Below are 15,133 nucleotides of genomic sequence, written 5' to 3'. Positions count from 1 at the left end.
TCCACATTTCTTGCTTTCTCATCTGGTCCTTCACCTTATATTCTTTCTTTTTTTTTTTTGGCACATTCAGTTGCTGGTCCGATTTTTATCTATTTCTGGTTTGAGTTCTATTCTTGCTTGACGCTGATATGCTTCTGCTAGATTAAGCAGAGAAGTCATCTTAGATTTATTCTCCTCATGCTTCAAAACCTTCACTATATTTGGGTCTTGTGAGGTCAGCAGATGTGTGGAGTCCCATGATTACAGATCTATACATGTAATCAGTTTCAAGGAGGCCAATCCCTCCTTCGGAACGGGGAATATGTAATCTTGGTATACAGTGATTTTTATAAAAATCATTTGGTGAGCATGACTCATCCTTCTTGTTTTCCTGTCTAATCTATCCAACACGTTTTGGGGGCACTCATTCACTCCAAAACTGTAAGTTAGGACAGGAAGAGCAAATCAGTTTATAGCTTGGATTTTGTTCCTAGATGTCAGCACTGTTTTCAGGATTAATTTAAGTCTTCTAAAGCATTCCTTACTAACTTTTATTCACATTTGTTCATAGGGTCATAGGTGTGTACTAGGCTAATGACCCTGGAGCCTTTACAAGCCTAGCCCATAGGATTACCCTGGCATCGTGCCACCCGACCTTAGTTCCCAGTGCCTCTGTCGAGTAGAGCCATTGGAGTGATCCCCAGGGTGAATTTTCTATTTCCCATCCACTTATCAAGATTTCTCTTGAAAAGGGCCAGTGAGGTGCTGTGTGTAACATGTATGGGAAGTCTGTTCCATATCATGGGCAGTCTCTGGGTTATGAACTTGTCCCTCCAGCACGTTCTGTTGATTGTGGTAATAAGGTTGAGGTCTCTGGAGTGTGTGGTGCGGAAAGATTGGGATTTCTTTAGATGTAGCATTTCTAACAGAGCTGGGTCAGACATGGCTTTGTAAGTCAAGCAGATATGAGACTGAGAATAGTTGGGAGTTTTTTTAGTCTGTCCATTTAGGACAAGTGTTTAAGGCCTAGGATCCTCTTTGTGAGGTACTTTTGTGGCCTCTCCAGTTGTTGCAGGCGTCTAGTGCGATACATGCCAAATGGGGCATATTACTCGATGATTGGCTTAATGAGGGAAGAGTAGAGGGAGACAGTGACCTCATTCTTCCTGGATGCAAAACCCTTAGTAGTGAGATGTGCCACATAGAAGGACTTTCTGACCACAGTGACAATGTGGTGGTCAAAAGAGAGGTTGCTGTCAATCTGTGTTCCCAGATCTCTTATAACGCCTTCTGTGTTCAGTTGTAATTCATGGGAACCAGGTTTTTCCCAAAGAGGATGGCGACACATTTTTTGGCATTGATCTTAAGGTCATGGTTCTGACAGCAGTTGTTGGTCTCAGTGAGGCCTTTCTGTAGGATGTCAGCATCACTTGGGGAGTTAATAATAGCTCCCAACTTGCAATTGTCTGCAAACTTTGTCAGACAGAATCTCTTCGTGTTGGCCTGGACTTCAGAGAAGTAGATAACAAACAGGAGAGGACCCAGGACTGAACCCTGTGGGACTCCACTCGTGACTGGTTGGCAGTCTGACTTGGAGTCAGCTACTTTCACACTGTGGGTTGTATCTATAAGCCAGTTTGCAACCCACCTAGTGATATAGGGGTTGATAAATTCAACCGAACTGTATTCCAAAACAGAAAATGCTTTAATAGGAATCCATAGAACCACGAACCAGCAATAAAACATTCATTACATGAAAAACATTTCTTTAAAAACTGTTCTTTTGAAAAACTATGCGCTTTCACCCATATATTCTAAACAGGCTTCATCAGAGTCAACCTGTAACTGTTTCAAAATGACTTTAAATCCCTAACACGTCATGCACACACTTCTTTTTCCACCAATCGGAACTTGGATAATTCAAACTGGCTGAAAGACTAAATCAGTGATGTGTAAATTTTAAGTTACAGTTCGGTCGAATTTATTAGTTTGGTGGTGATCAGTTTCATTGGTATATAGGGGTTGATGCCTAGCTTAGTGAGTTTTTCTATGATTCCTGAGTGGGGAATGGTGTCAAAGGCCTTGGCCAGATCAAGGTAGGTTGTATGGACCACCTTGCCTTCATCCACAGCTCTGGTGTCTTACTCAAAGAAGTTGACCAAGTTGATCAGGCATGACCTACCCTTCACAAAACCAAACTGTGTGGGATCCAGAGTTTGGAGATTCCCTATATCTTTGTTTATTAGGTACATGATGATGCGTTCCATAGCTTTGCATATCAGACTCATCAGGCCAATGGGGCAATTGTTCCCAGGGTCTGTAGCCTCTCCTCTTTTGTGGAGAGGAATGACTGTAGCAGTGCGCCATTCAGCAGTGACAAAGCCTGAGGTGAGGCTGTGATTGAACAGGCCACACATGTGAGGTGCCAGTTCACTCTGTAGTTCATGTAGAACACAGCCAGGGATATTGTCAGTTCATGTTTTATTGTTGATCCTTCATCAGTTCCCAAATATTTGTACACTCCCTCTTGCCCAAGTTCTTTTATATCACATTCCTGTCCCAAACTGATGTTTTCCTACTTTAAAGGTTGCTTTTGCACATTTATCAAGACCAAATGACATGTTTATACCCTCTGAAAAAGTTTTGAAAACTTGCAGTTGTACTTTCAATTCCTCATCTGATGAGCTATACAGTTTTAAATCATCGACAAAGAGAAGATGAGAAGTCTTTACACCTTGTTGTTTTCTAGGAGCCAAATTAGAGCCGTGGCCTAAGCTGTGAAGTAGACAGCTTAATGCGTTAAGGGCAAGGTAGAATAGCAGTGGTGACAGAGTGTCACCCTGGAATATCCCCCTTTGAATTTTTATCCCTGGGATAATAATTTTCCTTTATCATGGCTTAATTGCAAAGTGGTCTGCCACTGTTTCATGGTCACTGTAATGTAGTCAATCAGTGTAGAATGTATCTTGTACATTTTTAAGCACTCTTTTATCCATGATTGTGGGATACTATTAAATGTTTTTTGTAGTCAATCCATGCTTTACTTAGACTCTTCCCCTTTTTACACTTCTCCACTATGGCTTTATTTAACAACAAATGATCCTTTTTTCCACATGACTTTCTTTTATTGCCCTTTTGTTCTACTGCCATAATCAAGTTTTCTTCTAAATGGCTATAAACTGCCACCATCAACTCCAGTGTATAGTTTATATGTCATAGGAAGGCAAGTTATTGGCCTATAATTTTTAGGGTAGCTTGCAAGTTCACTCTTAAGTAGGAGTATTGTTTTTTCCGGTTGTTAGCCAGGTCGGTGTCTCTTCGGGGTATGCATATAAATAGTTCTTACTCATGGGCTAAATGTGCAAAGATGTTAATAGTTTTAACCAAAAGTTAGTTACTGCATCTGGGCCTGGAGGTTTCCAATTACAGGCTTTTCTTAACTTTGTTTCAATCTCTCAGGCTGTTACTTCATCCCATTCCGTGTACCTTTAAATTTCTTTTTCCTTCTTTTACTTCTTCTATCCATTTAGCATCTTCATAGATACTTCTACAAAACGTATCTATTTCTTCTTTTTTTGGTGGTCTTTCAGTTCCTTTTACCTTGTTTCCCTATTCTCTATAAAACTTTTTTGGGTGATCAATAAATTGCTTATTTTGTACTTTTCCTTTATTTATCTGCATATCTTCTAAGTTTTTCCGCTTGTGCTGAGATTTTTAGTTTATTTGTGATTGTACATGATAGATTCTGGTCTGTTCTAATACTGTGCATTGCTTTTATCATATCTATCTTTCTTAGTATTTTTGTTGATCTGTTCACTCGTCTATATTCTTCTAACAGTGACACTTCTTGTCTTAATTGCTTTATAGTTTTCTCTGTTCGATACTTCCATGATGGCATTTGATTTCTCCCGTTCCTTTCCCTCACTACCCTGTGTTCTTGTGGTAGAACTTCATCAGTTATTAATTTAGATGCACAATAATATACCCTGTTTACTTCTGTTATATCGCATGTATCTCTGTGGACAGTCCTAATTACTGTGTTCATTTGTTTTATCAAAGGTCTGACTTTTTGGGTTTTATTGACCTTCTGCAATCTATTTCTTTCATTGATCTTAACATGTCTCTCTGTTAAGTCAAGCAACTCTTCTCTTAGCTCATTTTCTTCTAAACTGAGGGCACAATTTTTGTTTTCCATTTCCTGCTGGCATTCTGTAGAAAGTTCTATAGTATCTTCCTGTGGGACATTCTCTTAAATTTCATCCTGTGCCATCTGTTACTCTGCCATATGGGAACTCGCTGGCCTATCACTCCTCAACATTGATTGACTGCACCAGAGTTTCTGCTGTTTTTTGATGTTCTTTGTGTTTCACTGCTGCAGTTATCACACTTGGGTTATCTGCCTGCAGTCGGCCCGAATACCAGAGTCTTGGGATTTCTGCGTCAGATGCTGTCACCTCTTCCATGACGTCAGGTCGTCAGGGGTATAAAACATGCAGCCAACGCCATTACATCAGCTTTTCATGCCAAGCGGAGCCGAAAGCAAAAGCAGTTCGCAAGTGCCGGTTGGCTGCATCCTGAAATTTTCATTATTCGAGTTTCAAACCTGAAGTCTTCTAAAGCTAATTACACCATTGGGGATCCTTTTTTCTTGCTCTAACTGATGTCAGAAAAGGTTAATTCTTGCCTGTGGAAAGCAAATACCTCACAGAGATTTTCATTCTTACTGCGTCACCTGTTTAGGCCCAGACCACGAAGTTCCTCGCTGTCGGTTTTGTGCCTTGTTCAATGCCCGAACTATCCATCATTGGACTATCTTTGTCGCTAAATTCTTTTGCTCTCATTCTCCATATTCTGAAATGGTTTCGTTAAGCCATCCGACTACCGATCTTCCAAAAAAACATAAGGATAAAGACAGAGACAGACAGCATAGGTCCAAAACTGCTGACGACACTTCCGTTAAGCTAGTTGCCAGTCTGCCGGTACTCAGTGAGGCGCTTTCGCAGCCCCTGGTACCCGCTTCTACAGGTTTGCAGGCCTCTACTGAGACCCATTCAGAGTCCAGTATGCCGCAAGATGCTTCTTTGGCTGTGGAACTTGCAGATGTCTCTACCTTGGATGGCTCCGGAGCCGTTGTGCAGGCACCGGCTTCTGAGGGTGTATTCAGACCTTCCGATGTTCGTATTAAACTCACTACTTCGTTTTTGACTAAAACTACTAAATTTCTCAAGCCCCGAGTTTGCACTATGCCTAGGAAACCGACGACAAAATTGCATTCTCAAGCTCCCATGCCACAGAAACAAACGCTTAGAATGGCTGAAGACCTTGTTACTTAATCAGGGGAAGCCAGCCTTCCCCCTCTAAAAGACAAAGAATTGATTTTCCTTCTGATTCTACAGATCATGATTCCAATGACTCTGACCCCTCTGATTACCTGGAAATTCCCTTATCTACCTATGAGGATTCAAATACATAGGATTCCATTCTGTCTGCCCCCCCCAGGACTTTTCTTTTGGTGAAACCCTGCATACCCTAAGAGAGCATTTCTGGTGGGAATTGCCAGGATTACCCTCAGTCCAAAAGAGACTCGGGGAATGTTTAGACTTGCCTCAGTACAGGCCTCTAGCTATACCCCCTGTCCTGGATATTGTAGATGATGTCTTCATGGTATCAAGTCTTACCCCTGATACTTGACCTTCAGCTCCTAGAAAGCCTGACAGGTACTACAGAGTACCTGACTCTCTCAAATTTCTCTTTAAAAATCCTACTGCGGATCCAGAGACTATTTCCCAGGGACCTAAAGGTATTAAGACTACTATAGCCAAAAACCCTACCCCTTTGGACAGGGATTCTAGGGCTTTAGACAGATGGGGTAAGAAGGTATATACCTCTGCAACACTTGCCATCAGGGCTTTAAATTGCCAGTTTCACATGTTGAAGTACCAACAGCATATTATGGAACTAATTAAACAAAAAATGTTGCTGATTCCTGATTGTGCAGACAATAAAGATTTACAAGAGTTAATGCATTCTGCAAACCAAGTTGGTAAACATACTTTGCAGGGTGGTTTTGATGTCTTAGAAGCATCTTGCAGGGCTGCTGTCACTGGGTCTGTTCTGAGAAGGCATGCTTGGCTGAAAGAACAAATCTTGCCAGACCATGTCAAAGCAAACTCACTAGATGCTCCATTAAACCAAGAGTGTTTGTTTGGCACAAAAGCAGAATAAGTTCTTAAAAAGATGGAGGAAAAAGCTAAACCTATGCAAACAGTTAACGATTTCTTACAGGTACAGCCACCTAGATTCAGTAGGCATTGCCCTTCAAAAAACTGGTCCTTTCCAGTCCCTCCCAGGCCTTCTCAGTCCAAACCCAGAAGCAACAGACCACAAAGACTACAGTCTTAGAGTATGCACAGATCTAAACAGTGGAGTGCTCCCACCTCAAAAACAGGGAGTGGTAATCCACCCTCTTATGGAAAAAGTTCACAGTGACTTGTCCGTCATCCTTCCCAGCCATGCCCAAGTATCTGCACCCCTAGGAGGAAAACTCGCCCTGCATGCAAAAAACTGGGAATACATTACCCAGGACCGATGGGTCTTAAACATTTTATCCCAGGGATACAGATTCTACTTCCACTCACTGCCAACCCCAAGCGGATTGCTAGACCTTCCTCCAAACCAGTGGGCAGAGGCCCAAAAGCAAGTACTTTCTCTTCTCAGTATAAAGGCTATTCAACCTGTTCCAACAGAGCAAAGGGGACAGGGTTTCTACTCCAGACTGTTCCTGGTGCTTAGAAAAGAGAACATTTGGCGCCCCATCCTGGATCTGTCAGTTCTCAACACCTTCCTGGTGGTACCAAAGTTCAAAATGCTTACACTCCAATTGCTGCTTCCTATGCCAGCCAAGGACTCCTGGATGGTCACCCTAGACTTAAAAGAAGCTTATCTGCACATCCCCATAAAGGAATCTTGCAGGAAATGTCTATGTTTCGGGGCAGGCTTTATGCACTATCAGTTCTCTGCATTTCCCATTGGCTTATCTACTGCACCCAGGGTATTCACAAAGTGCCTGGCCCCAGCCATTGCATACTGCAGGCAGAGAAACATTCAAATTTACCCATACTTGGATGATTGCCTAATTCCGGCGCACAGTCAGGAATTGCTACTTCAGCACCTGACATTTGTAAAGAGACTCCTAACTTCTCTGGGGTATACCATCAATGAAAAGAAATATTGTATTCCTGGGAGCAAACTTTAACACAACTTCCCAGATGGCATTCCTCACTCCAGAAAAGCAGGTTTATTTGACAAATTACTTCAAACTACTGGCCACCCAAACCCAGCTATCTGCAAGAAAAATACTGCAAGTCCTAGGGTTCATAGCCTCATGCATTCTCCTAATTCCATATGCAAGACTGCATATGAGGAAACTTCAATGGTACTTAAAAGGTCTCTAGTGTCAACATTCTCAGGACCTGGAAACAGTGATTCCTATCATTCCTTGCCTAAGGACAGAGTTCCTTTGGTGGGCAGAGGCCTGCAACCACAACAAGGGACTCCCTTTCACTCAACCCCCCTGCCGCCCAAACCCTGACAACAGATGCATCAGACTGTGCATGGGGGCTCACATGGCAGGCAAATGCATTCAAGGAAAATGGAGCCCAGGACAAATGCACCTGCATGTCAATCAAAAAGAAATGTTAGCTGGACAGAATGCACTGACTGTCTTCAAATATCTTATCCTTCAGGACAACTCTTGATAAAGACAGACAACACCACAGTCATGTGGTACATAAGCAGGGGGGAACTCATTCCTACCCACTCTGCAGGTTAGCATTGGCTCTGTGGAACACAGCCTTGAACAACCAAGTGCCACCTGCAAGCTCAATTCCTGTCAGGCAAAGAAAATTCACTGGCAGATGATTTAAGCAGAAATCTAATGGACCCACCTGAGTAGAAACTGGAACCCAACACATTCAAGCTTCTAATCCACATGTGGGGAACACCAGAGGTGGACCTCTTTGCTTCCCCCCAAAACCATCAATTGAGCAAATTTTGCACAACTCCCCACAGCCAAGCATGGAAAGTGGATGCCTTTTCCTTTACATGCCTCTCTATCTATGCCATTCCCCCTCTGCCCCTCCTCTCGAAAGTACTACTCAAGATCAAACAGGACAGGCCAAGGACAATCCTGATTGCACCAGACTGGCCACGCCAGAACAGGTACCCACTTTTACGCAGTCTGACAGCAGTGCCACCCTGGCACCTGCATCAGACCCCCTCTCTGCTGTCTCAGCAGGAAGGACAGATTTTGCATCCTCAGCTGCAAACCCTGAACCTAGCAGCCTGGCTTATTCCCTGAATGCATCAGCACCAACCCTCAGCAAACAGGTGCTGGATGTCATCATTGAGGCCAGGAGGCCTAGTACTAGGAAATCCTATTCAGAAAAGTGGAAAAGATACTGCTCTTGGTGCCAGTCTCAGGGTAAGGACACAACCGTGCCCACCTTACCTCAAATCCTAGTTTACCTAGCAGATCTGCCCCACAAAGGCCTATCCTTCTCTTCAATTAAGATTCATGCCTCTGCCATCTCAACTCATTACAATACTGAGCCACCTCTCTTTTCTCACCCTCTGATCAAACAGTTCCTGAGAGGAGCTAACAATTTAAGACCCCCGAGGAGAGCTCCCACTCCTGCCTGGGACCTTAACTTTGTACTAGAGAAGCTCACGGTTCCCCTTTATGAACCTGCTGCTACAGCAGAGTTAAAATTCCTCTCTTGGAAAACAGCCTTACTTCTAGCCATCACTTCAGCAAGAAGAGTGTCCGAGATGCAGGCCCTTATGGACGTGGAACCCTTCATTATCTTCCACGCAGACAGGGTTTTCCTCAGGACTAACCCATCATTTATGCCCAAGGTAGTATCCAGTGTGACTTTAAACCAATCCATCCATTTACCCACCTTTTTTCCTAATCCTCAGAATAAAGGGGAAAGGATCCTGCACTCCTTGGACGTGCACAGACAGCTTAGGTTCTAACTTGACAGGACTAAACCTTTCAGAAAGTCTGACCAGCTGCTAGTCTGCTTTGCTACAGGGGCAGAGGGCAAGGCCATTTCAAAGCAAACCATCTCCAAATGGATAGTACTCTGCATCCGTTTCTGCTACGAACACCATGGAAAACCTACCCCACAGGGGATCAGAACCCATTCCACTAGGGCTACCTCAACCTTTACAGCATTTCTCAGGGGAGTCCCTACTAGAGACATCGTGGAAGCTGCAACCTGGAGTTCTGTACACATCTTCACCAAGCATTAGCACTTGCCTGTCTTTTCTAAATCAAGAGCTGGATTTGTTACAGCAGTCTTACAAGGCCTGCTAGCCAGCCCCAACACTTCTTGACTGCCTCCACCCTTCCTCAGCTTTGGGAATCAACCCATGTGTGATGACTGCAACAGTGAAACACGAAGAATATAGTACAGTTGTGTACACTTATCGTAAATGTAGATGTTCGAGTGTATTCACTGTTGCAGTCCTGGTTACCCTCCCTCCAGCCCCCTGACTTATCTATACGTTCTACCTATACTCTTTTTTGGCCATATCTTGTGGCAATGGTATTTACTTTTTACTGGAGGTGTTCCACACCATGTAATCGCTTCCTATTTTGGGGGCGTCTGACATCTGGGGCAAGAAAAACTGATGTAATGGCATCTGCTGCATGTTTTATACCCCTGACGACCTGACGTCATGGAAGAGGCGACAGCATCCGATGCAGAAATCCCAAGACTCTGGTATTCGGGCCGACTGAGGGCTACCTGCAGGCAGATAACCCAAGTGTGATGACTGCAACAATGAATGCACTTAAACATCTACATTTATGGTAAGTGTACACAACTGTACTTTCCTTCCCTTGCTGTCCAGTTTCGAGTGAATGTTTATACTGGTTTCCTGTGGAAGGTTCTAAAATATCTTCATGTGGGACCTGACCAATTGCTTCCTATTCTACTGGTTTCCCCCTTAATTTGGATATCCATTGCTCTATCCTGTTGTGGTGCTTTCTGAATTAGATTTTCTACACTGAATCCTTTACTTTGCAGGTACTCCATAACCTCAGTTTCTATTTCTTTAACTTCTCCATTACTAATCTCCTTTCCTACTTTTCCCCTTTGTCTTCTTATTTTTTGTATTGTAAAGTTTTTCATGTCTGGATTCCTTTGCCTGTATTTCTCTTCAAATATTTTTGGTGCTGCTCTTTTTGCATTGGTTAGTTTTGCTTTGTCCTATGCATAAATATTACAGCATATTAAATATCTCTTTCTTTCCCATGTACATATTTCTTCTTCAGATGTCTCCTGATCTTCCTGCTTCTCCTTACTTTGGGGACACACTCCATCATGCTGTGATGTAACCTTTGTTAGATCTTCTACACCAAATCCTTCACTTCACAGGCACTCCATAACTTCAACTTCTATTTTTGTTTTTAACTTCTACTTTACTGATCTTTTCTGCGTTCCCTCTTTGTGATATTATTTTTTTATTTTGAAATTTTTCATATCTGGATGCCTTTGCCTATATTTCTCTTTGAATAGTCTTTGGGGCTGCCTTCTGTATATTGATTAATTTGTCTTTTTCCTTTTGCATAAATATTGCACCATATCAAATCTCTCTTTCTTTCCCATGCCCATATTTCTTTTTTTACTTTTCAAAAATCTCTAGGTTTTGTTGTTTATATTTTCGCACTTCCTCAGATGCTTCTTTTTCCAAACAAATCAAAATTTCTTGATCTACATACTGTTTTTCACAAATCTGTTGTATTAATGAATACACATTTTTATTTGAAGCTTCTGACAGTTTTTCTTGTGGAAGTATTTTTCTTTCCTCTAATTTCTCCCTTAACTGTTTTGTATATCTTGAGTTTGGAAATTCTGAGCTTTTGCATAATACTAACAATACATAATTTATTTCTTATCCTCAATAGTCCATTTTATTGTTTTTATGGCTCTTCTTTGGCCTATCAGTTTTTGTGATTTTTGTGAACTACTACTTCCTTCTACAACAGGGGGGCCATCCTCCCTCTGGGCCTGGCCTGGCCCATTGTAGGAATGTTTTTGTATTTTGAGGATTCTACACTGTCATCTTTTCCAGTCCTGGCATCAGTGTGCCTACCAGGATCGGGTAGTTTTTGTATCCTGTGTCTTGTGCACCCAGCTGTCTTTTTTAGTTTTTAACCTGCTTCTGTCCATGATATATGCTATATAAATATATTCTATATATCAGTGTCATCATGGTGAGATTTTGTGAAAAACAGGGTCCACCTCATAAAGGTACTCACCAAGACTTGCGGATGAATTCAGTTTCAGCAATAATACTCTCCTTTACTTTTTGACGCATTTCTCCATTCAAACCCCTAATCTCTCCATTCGGACTTGAGTGGTGGTTGTTATTCTCCTTAAGAACCTTTATCCGAAGTCCTGCTGTCGCATTACGTAAGAGTCACCTCCCCCAGTTTCATAATTTCCCATTCTGCCTTGATTTATAACCTTATGCTTGTATACAGGCCTTAAATGCTTAACTCTAATACATTCCTTCAAATTAGGTAATTTTAAATGTCAGTTTATCACCCTTAACATTTGCCCTTTCCCCCTCCCAAATGAATCTGTTCAGCTGTTTATCAACAGCGCGTCTGGTTGATAAAATATGCTTGACCTGCATGTAAAACTAAAGGGACTAAAAACATTTTCACTGCTTGTACAGTATCTTACTGTCTATATCCATAATCAAGAGCTTCCAGCTTCGTTTTTGTATTCTTTTGTTTACTCTCTTCCTACATATCCTTAATTATGTAACTGAATCCTTTTATCCATATACTTGAATACTTCACTTTATGTCCCTATAAATATGGGTGTCGTTTCGACTGTCATACTCAAATATTCTGCCTGTGGAAAATGATTGGCTTTTACTGTGTTTTGGATTACTTGGCTACTTTTCTCCTAGACTGTATAGAAATGTGCAGAGATATTTTCTTACAATGTTCCTATTTTTAGGAACTCTTTCTTTGTTTCATTGTTACCTTAATCAGTTGTATACCAAGAAAAGATCTTTTGCAAAAACTGAAAATAAGACTAATAGGCAAACATGTCAGCCATCCAAGCAAACACTCTGAATGCAGACCTGTTAAACCTTTTGGAAAATCACGAAAACTTTTTTTTTTCAAGGAGTCAAGTTCCCTGAACATCTCATATAGGGGACTTACCCGTTCCTTGCATATAATAACAACATACTTCACTATCAGGGAAAAGAGAAAGCACTCATTAAGGGTGAAACATGTTTCACACAACTGTGATTTTTCAGTAGAGCCAAAACATTGTTACACTATTCTGAGACGTGCTGCTTCAGGGAATTTGCTTTGGTTGCTATGTTTACAAGGGTTATGCATTTGAAGGGATGTTGATCTCCTCAGTAGGAATATGCCCACTTTAATTTTTACTTTTAATCTTTTGTCTCTTTTTTATGTTCAGGTTATTTATTGATAAGTGTTTAGGTTTATGAATACATAGTTATATTGAACAAGCTCAGTGCATATTGGCTGCTGAGAAGGTTGATGCCCTCTTTGTTAGAAGTTGTATTTGCCCATGTAGTCATCAGTTTCCTTCTCATATTTACAAATTAATGTGCTGTATGTAATCAAGAGGGGAGTTTATTCCTTATCTGTGAATGTGTTTGAGATATCAGGTTGTCATACTTCACTGTATGTTTTTCCACTGGTCTACTTTAGGAAGACAGTAAGGTGCAGAGATAAAGAAGAGAGAGGTTTGCTGTAGTCTTTTGCTGTAATACAAGTCCTGAATCCCTTTAACTGTCTTCATAAGGAATATCTTTACCTTCCCCTATTGCATTAGATGGGAGCAGGGTTACTTCAGTGGTATGGCTGTCATCTCCATGGAGTATCAAGTGAACAGCTCTATAGTTTTGTATACTGTGGTGGACATCTACCAGGTCTCCGATGTCTTTTTGTTATTTTTAGCTATTGCCCATCAGTGTATATAAAGCTGGTGGGGTGGAGAGGGTTTGGCAGATGACAGAATACCAGTTTTTTTTACACTTAAAGGCAAGGTCAATTCCTACTAAACAATTCTTGTCTAATGGCAGTTGCCATTCAAATGGAAGTTGCATCAACTGCATTAAGGCTAATGCTCCCAACTTTGTACTCATCTGCATATTTCGTGAGTCAGACACTCGAGTCAGTTTTACCATCTGAACAAAAGATGCCAAAAGGGAGTAGCCCCAGGAGAGAGCTAATGACATAGAATGGTGAGGATAGGAATGCATCTGTTCTTACCTATTACATGTGATCATTTAGCCAGCTTTGAACCAGAGTTGTTATATTTGAGTTTACCTTCAGCTCCGTGAGTTTGTGTCATGGACTAGCCTTCAACATCTTAGAACACTGGTCTAGTTTATGATTTTATCCTAGGCATATAGTGTCAAATGTTTTAGTCAGATTGAGGTATAATACATGGGCAGATAAACCTTCATCCAGGACCCCACACTGAAAAAAAAATTGAGGTTAAGCGTACAAGGTATGCCTTTGACAAAACCATGTTGGCTTTGGTCAGGAAGAAGGAGGTTTCCCAATGTCTCCCTGAGTAAGTTCTATGATGATTTTGCCCTTTGTCTTGCACAGTATGTTTGTGAGGTTGATCAGTGTGTAATTACTGGGGTTTGCAGGAAGACCTTACTTGTAGACTTGAACCATGGTAGCCTGCTTTCAGATATCAGTGACATAGTCCATTTTTAATGTTCTGTTAAAAATGCATGTGATGGGGTACATTAGGCTATTTTTCGCTTTAGAGATTAGGCTTTCTGGCATCTCATCTACTCCCACGGAACTAGTATTTCTGAACTTATTTAGAGGATGAAATTGTGTTGCTGGGGAAGAGATTCCTCTTTGTGGCCTGAAATTTGTTCCAACTCTATTGATGACGTGTTGGCTATATCTGTTGACTGTGATATGGAGATACGATTTTTTGTTGTAGCACACTACTTTCATGTTTCCACCTTCATAGTTTGGATCTGATTGTAGAAGGTCTTATTATTTATTTATTTATTTATTTTACATGTGTTTACTGGGAAGGTCCAGCTGGGCAACTGCCCGTTTTCAGTGGAGGCCCGGGGAGAAATGCACCATGTCATACAATGCTAATTACAAAATCAACACAACAGGTTAATACAGTAGAAATGCTCCATGTCATACAATGCTAATTACAAACTCAACACAAAATCAACACAACAGGTTAATACAGGCTAATATACTTTGGTATATAGATTGACATATGCTTAAATAGCAATTCAGAGAAAATTATTCATTGAAAAATCAACGATTTAAAAAAAGTAAGCAAATATGAGTTATATCAATAGGTGTATTTGCTGTGATAACAGTAGTTGTAAAGCACACAAGTAGAATATACTATATGATACATACTGAGAGAGTGTACGCTATTCTTTTTGTGGTGCTACAGTGTTTGATGTTAGTTTAGAGCATGACCATGTTAGGTTATACAAGGGTAAAGAAAGTGAGACTGGAGTTTAGGAGATGTTTATCTGGGGGGAATGCAGGGGCAGAGCCAGGATTTTGATAGGTGAGTTTTCAGGAGTGATTTGAATTGTTTTGGTGAGGAACTTGAGGTAAGAGTAGTGGGTGGGGTGTTCCATAGTTTAGCAGTATAGTTGGAAGAAAAGGCCTTCACCAGCTGAGTTCCTTGCTCTAGTAACTTGTAGTAAGTATTTGTTATCAGAGCGGAAGGGTCTAGGAGCAGAGTATGGCTGAATTAGATGACTGAGGGGTGGAGTTTTGGTTGGGTGGTGTAGAATCTGGTGTGCTAGGCTTAGCTGATTAAAGTGTAGGAGATGTGGGAGTTCAAGCCTGTCGAGCTGTTTTAGGGATTGGCAGTGATGGTGATTTGGTAGCGAATTTGGATACTTTGTTATAGCAAGCTTCTAATTTGTTGAGGTCTGATTTACGGAGGTTGATGAGGATGGGGGATGCATATAGGAGTGTAGATAGCAGATGTGTTCTAGCTATGTTGATTCTTGTAGAAGGTGTTAGAAATTGGGCATTCTTGTACAGGAGGCCTAGTTTCTTGTGGACCTTTTTGAT

At 41.3% G+C, this 15,133-nt stretch overlaps 1 protein-coding gene across 1 annotated transcript in view; it reads left to right on the top strand.

Annotated features, from left to right (window-relative positions):
- Positions 1–15,133, top strand: part of NSF (N-ethylmaleimide sensitive factor, vesicle fusing ATPase) — a 1,516,106-nt gene that overhangs the window by 1,164,802 nt on the left and 336,171 nt on the right. The gene's annotated exons all lie outside the window — the stretch shown is intronic.

This window comes from Protopterus annectens, chromosome 13.part0, assembly GCF_019279795.1.
Source record: "Protopterus annectens isolate FY-2018-M chromosome 13.part0, PAN1.0, whole genome shotgun sequence".
Taxonomy (NCBI): Eukaryota; Metazoa; Chordata; order Ceratodontiformes; family Protopteridae; genus Protopterus; species Protopterus annectens.
The sequence above is the reverse complement of the archived record's forward strand: the minus strand, read 5'-3'. Positions and strand labels throughout refer to the sequence as shown.